The sequence below is a fragment of the Panthera uncia genome (genome assembly GCF_023721935.1).
Source record: "Panthera uncia isolate 11264 chromosome A3 unlocalized genomic scaffold, Puncia_PCG_1.0 HiC_scaffold_11, whole genome shotgun sequence".
In the NCBI taxonomy this organism is placed as follows: Eukaryota; Metazoa; Chordata; class Mammalia; order Carnivora; family Felidae; genus Panthera; species Panthera uncia.
The window spans coordinates 41,152,241-41,159,956 of record NW_026057578.1 but is presented as its reverse complement, the minus strand read 5'-3'; the positions used below and the strand labels follow the sequence as shown (position 1 = coordinate 41,159,956).

At 42.3% G+C, this 7,716-nt stretch overlaps 1 pseudogene; it reads left to right on the top strand.

Moving 5' to 3' along the window:
* Positions 1 to 2,885: 2,885 nt before the first annotated feature.
* LOC125935988 (heterogeneous nuclear ribonucleoprotein A1-like) lies at positions 2,886 to 4,826 on the top strand (annotated as a pseudogene).
* The last annotated feature ends 2,890 nt before the right edge of the window (positions 4,827 to 7,716 follow it).

Genomic DNA, 7,716 nt, shown 5'->3' with positions numbered 1-7,716 from the left:
CTTTGAATATCTCACCCCCCCCACCGCCCCCACCCCCTCCCACCATCCCTCTGGCTGAACATCCATTGTCTACAAACGTGGAAGTGCTTGACATCACAGAGGACACTGCATTCTCGCTTCCAGGAGGGCATGCCCCATTTCGTCAGCCCATGCCTAGAGATGTTGCATCACTACCCCATTCTTTTTTTAATTAAAAAAATTATTTTTAATGTTTACTCATTTTTTGAAAGAGAGACACAGAACACAAGTGGGGGAGGGGCAGAGAGAGAGGGAGACACAGAATCCAAGGCAGACTCCAGGCTCCCAGCTGTCAGTACAGAGCCCGACGCAGGGCTCGAACTCACAAACCACAAGATCGTGACCTGAGCCAAAGTTGGACACTTAACCGACTGAGCCACCCCGACACCCCCATCAATACCCCATTCAGTCGTCGGTGGGCACAGGTGGGTTCTAGCCTGTGGAGACTGACTATGCCTCTCAGTCAAGGCCCTGCTGGCTGATGCATCTGAATTTGTGGCCACTGCTGCACCTGCTACGGTTGAAGCAAAGGGGAAGTCAGAGGAGTCTCATGAGAATGTGGGACTTGTCTTTTTGACAGCAACCGACTCAGCCAAGCGTTGCTTGTGGAACAAGGAAACAGAGGCTTACTTCTCTTTAAAAGAAAAAGAAAAGAATTTTAAAAATCTGCATGGGAACAAAAGCACAACAAATCAAGCCAAAACTGTTGGGGGAAAATGTTTAAATAATATTGCTGAAAATGCTGATTTCCCCAATTTATAAAGAATTTCTATAGAGTAATAAGGAAATAATACAATATACTGGGCAAATCATGGAAATAGTTCGGAGATAAGGAAATACAAATAGTTTCTAGACATTTGAAAAACTACTGACTGGCACTAAAAATAAGAGAAATTCCTATTAAATCCAATTAAGACACCTTGAGAAGCTGTATTTTATTTTATTTTATTTTATTTTATTTATTTTTTAAGTTTATTTATCTATTTCGAGAGAAAGAGTGACAGAACAAGAGCTGGGGAGGGGTAGAGAGAGAGGGAGAGAGAGGGAATCTCAAGCAGGTTCGTGCTGTCAGAGCAGAGCTCAAAGTGGGGCTCCATCCCATGAACCATGAGATCATGACCTGAGCCAAAATCAAGACTTGGATACTTAACTGAATGAGCCACTGAGGCACCCTGGATACTGTACTTTAGCTATTATGATGGTAAAAGACAAAAAATAAAAATAAAAAAAAATATAAGCACACTCAGGACTATTGAGGGTGTGGGGAAATAGTCACACTCATATGTCAGTGCAGGGATTAATTGTTGCTTTGTCAGGGATGGCAATTGGGAATACTCACGAAAATAAAAATGCATACAACCTGTGACCCATCTCACAGAGCATGAAACTGAATGTTCACAAAGATCTCTGGTTTAGCAGTGAAAGAGCGAAAGAGCTGACAATCCTGGGACAGAATGGATATCGTTGTACCCCAATACTCACTCTTCCCTCCTTGTTTCTTAATAGATCCCCAAGTTTTCAACACCATCCCTAGATCGTGACTACATTTCCCATCCTCCCTTGCAGCCAGGTGTAGCTTTGTGACTAGGTTTTGGAAAATGGATATAACTGAAGGGATTCTGTGAGCTGGGAAGTGTCTTTCTTGAGGGGGAACACATAGATCTTTCCTCTGGCTGGTAATGCAGACGTGAAGGCTGGAGCTTCAGCAGCTACCTTCGAACACAAAGAGAAAGATTTTAAGTCTTTGAGACTGTAGCTACCAATACCAGCCCTGAGACATCGAACTCTGCTCTTTTTTTTTTTTTTTTCATGATATAAATGTCTATCTTGGTTGGGCTAAGTCGTTATTTTACATACTTTAAAAAGGATTTTGGTAAGGTGAATCATAGTACATATGCAATATTACATACCAACCAAATCTTTAAAGGAAAGAGGTACATCTACTAATGTACACTCAGTAGTATATACAAGTATAGAGAGATGAAATGCTCTACAACACACATACACACACACACACACACGTACATGAAAAAAGCAAGGTGCAAAAAGGTGTTACAGTGTGTTGCTATTTCTACAAAGAATAAAAGTATCTAGATTGTATGTTTGTCTATGTATAGATTATCTCTTTCTGAAAGGGCACCAGACACTGGTGACCATAGTTGCCTCTAAGCAATGGAAGCAGAGGAATGGTAAAGGAAGGGAAGAGACTTCTACCTCTGTGCCCTTTTGTATCTTTTGGATTCATCTTTTGTGCATGTATTATCTATTTAAAATAAATAATAAACTTCAGAAAAATGGAAAGATGCAGCTGGGGTTGTCTGCTGAATTCCTCTGGGGCTGAGGCAGAAAAATCGAAATGGCCGGGGGAGGGGGAGAGGAAGAACAGAAGGAATGCATGGGAGGTGGTACATGCATGAGGGTCTAATTGCTTACAGCACACCATTAGAACCAGCAGATGGGGCAGACAGATGCAAATGAATAAAGCATTAGCAGGGAGATCCACAGAGAAGCAACAGGCCAGGGAGGAATTTGTGTGACAAATCTGAGCCGACCGGGTTCTGACTATGTGTGTTTTCTGCCCACGTCAGAGAAATCAGCAGTAGTTACTTCTGGAGAACAGCAATGTATGGCTCTGTGCGGATCGAGGGCAGAGCAGGAGAGTGATTGAATTATCCATCAGTCCCCCGAGTGTGACAATTTGTTTACTGCAACAAAACATTTTTTCTCCTTTCCTCCAGCTTAGAGTGTTTTTGATAGATATGTTTTTGAAAGTAGACGCTGGAGGGATGTTTCATTTTCTGGGTACTGAAAACACACCTGAACAAGGTGATTAGAGGTAGGCTGTTGAGTGTTTCAGAGACGCCGGAATGAAGTGAGGATCCTTACCCTTTAGACATACCCTGTAGGACCGCTGCAGGGAAGACACAGGACTCTTGTGTTTAACAAGTGTGCTAAGGAAATTGGCATGAAAGCTGCTTGAGATATAGACAACTAAGCAAAATTGGACAGCTCGGGTAAAAGTAACTCCAGTCAGGATCGTTAGTATAAACTGCGTAATTGGTATGCAGCCAAGTGGCTCTCATGTAATAGTAGATGTTTACGATTGGTTTTAAGTCTTTTCTGAAGATAGCAATGAATTCTATGAACATGTTTGCTCAGCTTCAAAAATCGGTGTCAGTCACCTAGTGAAATGACTTGAAAGAAAACACAACAACCCGCAATGCCAAGTTCTGGTGACAATATGGAGCACCTAGACGTATCATACACTGCTGGTGGGAAGGCGAAGTCATACAAATACTCTGGAGAGTGGTTTGGCTTTTTTTGAAAAACAAAAAACAAAAAACTGAAGTTTAACATACACTTAGCATCGAGCAAGAAATCCACTTCCTGGGTTTGAACCCCAAAGAAATGAAAACTGAGATTCACACAAAACCCTGTATGTGGATGTTGATAGTGGCTTATTCATAATTGTTAGAAACTGGAAACAACCCAAATGTCCTTTAACCTCTGAATGGACATACAGATTGTCGTATAATTAAGTACTGCTCAGGAATGAAAAGGAAGGAACTACTGAAACACTCAGCCACATGGCTGAATCTCAAATGTATTTGCTGAGTGAAAGAAGTCATACTCAAAAGACCACATACTGCATGATTCCATTTATACGACATTCTAGAAAAGATAAACTGTAAGGACAAAAGACAGATTAGTGGTTGCCAGGGGGTAGAGATGGAGGGAGGGACACAGGGGGATTTGGGGGGAAAGGTCATGGTACAGTTCTACATTTTGATTGTATTGGTGGCCACACATCTGTATGCATTTCTCAAAACTCATAGAACTGCCTATTAAAAATGGTGAATAATGTATGAAATGTATGTATGAAAATGATATCTTGAGGTACCTCAGGGTACCTGGGTGGCTCAGTCAGTTAAGCATCCGACTCTTGATCTCAGCTCAGGGCTTTATTTCAGAGTGGTGAGCTCCAGCTCCACACTGGGCTCCACACTGGGTGTAGGGCCTACTTAGAAAACAAACAAACAAACAAACCCCCCAGAAGATGCTACCTCAATAAATCTGACTTTAAAATAAAAAGTCTGGGACGTCTGGGTAGCTCAGTCAGTTGAATGTCTGGTGAAGAGCTGTGGAACCAATGATGGCTGTCTCAAGAGAAGATTCTCAAAGAGCCAGTGCCCACGTAACTGTGAAAAAGATTTTTGTGGATGGCGTTGAAGAAGACACTGAAGAACATCATCTAAGAAGTTACAGTGGACAGTATGGGAAAAGTGAAGTGATTGAAATCATGACTGACCCAGGCGGTGGCAAAAAGAACGGCGTTGCTTTTGTGACATCTGATGACCATGACTCTGTGGACAAGATGGTCATTCAAGAACGCCATACTGGGACTGGCCACGATTGTGAAGTAAGGAGAGCTCTAGCTAAGCAAGAGATAGCTGGTGCTTCATCCAGCCAAAGAGGTTAAAGTTGCGGAGGAAACGTCACTGGGGAAGATGGCTTTGGTGGCAGTCAAGGTGGTGGCGGATATGGTGGCAATGGGGATGGCTATAACAGATTTGGTAATGACAGAAGTAACTCTGGAGGTGGCAGAAGCTATAATGATTTTGACAATTGCAACAACCAGTCTTCAGATTTGGGGGTCCATCCAGGGAGGAAATTTTGGAGGCAGAAGCCCTGGCCCCTGTGGCGGTGGAGGCCAATACTTTGCCAAACCACGAAACCAGAGTGGCCATGGTGGTTCCAGAAGCAGCAGTAGCTATGGCAGTGGTAGGAGGTTTTAATTACTGCCAGGAAACAAAGCTCAGCTGGAGAAGGGAGCCAGAGAAGTGAAAGGGAAGCTACAGGTTACAGCAGTAGTGAACTCTGTCAAGCACAGTGGTGGCAGGGCCCAGCTGCTACAAAGAAGACACGTTTTAGACAATACTCATGTGTATGGGCAAAAACTCAAGGGCCTTATTTGTGACTAATTGTATAACAGGTTATCTTAGTTTCTGTTCTGTAGAAAGTGTAAAGCATTCCAACAACGGGTTTTAAGGTAGATTTTCTTTTGGCACCCATGCTGTTCATTGCTAAATGTAATAGTCTGCTCATGATGTTGAAGAAACATGTCTTTTTTTTATTAAAAAACTACATGAAGAAGACAAAAAAGCCTAGAATACATACCTAATATTTATGAGACAGAGAGAGAGATGGGATGACAGGACAAAGAGGGTTAAATGACTCGATGGGATTGATGTTAGACCCTGAGTGTCATGTTTGATAATGGGAGGCAAGAGGCTATAGACCCCCAAAGCAAATGTCACAGTGTTACCGTCTTGCTTAGGGCTGACTCTTTGTTTCAGTGTGTGATTGTGTTTGTTTGTTTTCTTCTGTTTCTTTATTTAATTCTACTTCTGACAGCCTTTTTTTTTTTTTTTTTTCCATTACTAGCACTTTTTCCAACATATCCTCTGCTGGGGAGGGAAAAGAGAAGGCCTAGCTCTGAGAATGCAGACATTTGGGTTAGAAGCATATGACTATCAGCAAATTTCTCCATACTTTTTCATCTGGCAGAGTTTTCCTCAATCAGTCACACATTTATATAGAAGTCTTGGTATCTCAGGGATCTTTTTGAACATTCATCTTTCAGCAATGAGTTTGAAACACCCCATTTTGTACTAATATTCCTTTTAGGGGGTTTGAACGGTTTCTGGAGCATATTTTCTGGAGCAGTAACAGAAAATCATAAAAACTCCGTGGCCTCATTATCATGTCATTTGCACAGGGCCAATTGATCTGTATGATACCAGTTCTGTTAATTCTTCCCTGGAGTGCAGTGGGTCAGAGTCCCACTTACTTTTTTATATACAGAACAAAAACTATTACAGCTCCTAAGCATCCCGACTTTGTTCCTAGAAATATGGAAAAGTTCAAATGTGTGCCTACCCCCGCTGGTAATGGACCACAGTCACATGGGAGCATGGTGGGCTCTTCTTACCATGGATGGCCAGAATATATCATCGTCTGAGGTCAGAGAGAAAGGGAATTTAAACACACTCTTGAGTATATTGGGACATCATATCAATTTTGTTGGTTTTGTTTCTTGTATTTTGAGTAGGCAGATAGAGTTTATTTTCAGGTTATTGGTCACTGAGAGCTTTTTGGACCCACCGCTGCTGGGTGCTCATTGTTGCGCATCTTCGACCTGCTGCCATAAAGCCTTGGACGTACCCCAGGATTACGAAATGTGATATTGGCCCCATAATTGTCTGTCATGAGCCTTGGGGGCTGCTTTGCTGTGGCTGAACACTCCATGATCCATCTGTCAGCCTTGAAATGCTTCCCTATTCTGATTCAGGCATGCAATGAAGCAGGTCACTGGGAGCTGTGCCTTCAGTAATCCTTCCAAGGTTTAAGTAGTCAAGGGGTGGGGGACTGAGGGGGTTAATAGCATGAAGGTTCAATCAGGTAAATCCGATGAACAAAGTATTTTATTTCTAGGCTTAGTTTCGCCTGGTAGCATTTGTCTCCCTATGTAAAGAGGGTGCAAATTACTATCCCATCATCTTCTGTACTGTATTGAATTATCAATATAATTGTAATCAGCACTTCTGGAAAGTGCTGATGGCCTATTTTGTACTTGTTTGTGTTAATCAATGTTAATTACAAAGCAAGCACAGGGGTTAACAAATTATAATGGGTTTAATTAAGCTTGACAGTAACAAATGGCATAACCTTTATGTTCTGATCTGGTTAGAGGAACAAAAAAGGACAGAATGGGCCAAAGAATCATCACACAGAAATTCATATGTATATACTGGTTTCTACAGAAACAGAGTCATGTAACGAGCTTACTGGTTTTACCGATTACCAACCCTAGCATTTACTAATCTGGCAATACTGGAAGTACAGAGAACTGTAAGACCTGTTCTCTAGCCTTGAAGGATTGATAATCTGGTTGGAAGTGAGACCCAGAAAACCAAGGTTTAAAATTCGCCAACGAGTAGCAAATGAGTGCCGCCAGCCACGGTGCAAAGCAGTTGGTGGAGGGGTTGATTATTGTGAGTTGGTGCCGGTGCATGGGGCGGGGAGGGGGCAACACTATTGGCAGTAGAACCCTCAGGATGGACTGGATGCAGGAGACAAGGAGAGGAAGTGGCATTCCTCTTGGATGTGCAGCTGAATCGAAGTGGGAATGCAGAAAATTGTGTTGTGAGAGCATTTATTCTTCCGTGAACCTGCTTCACTGATGTAAGTTCCACTGAGAGGGTGGGTGGTGAGGAAGGCAGTGTCGGGAGTCATGTTGCTGGTCTGAGCCTGCCTGCCTGTCTTCTCATTTGCAATGTAAGAAATGACCATGAAGACTCTTTCAGCTCCAGATTACAACTGCAAAGCCCTTGATTAGGGCCCTGTTTTACAGCTGATTTTTATGTCACTCATATTTCTATATGTTTAAAAGTCTTCTGAATTGCCACATCCATCGAAAAACCCTTCTCATTATATAAGATAGGCTGTATTTGAATGCAAGCAATAACACCCACATACCCTAAACCAAAGGGCTTAAGCAACAAATTGGGTTATTGCTCATGAGATTTATCAGGGATGAAAAAATACCACTTCTCCACTACTCTCTTAAGTTTCTATCTGGGGTGTGTGAATTAAACTGCGGGAAGAAAGATTAACAGGAGAAAGGCTTATTTTCTC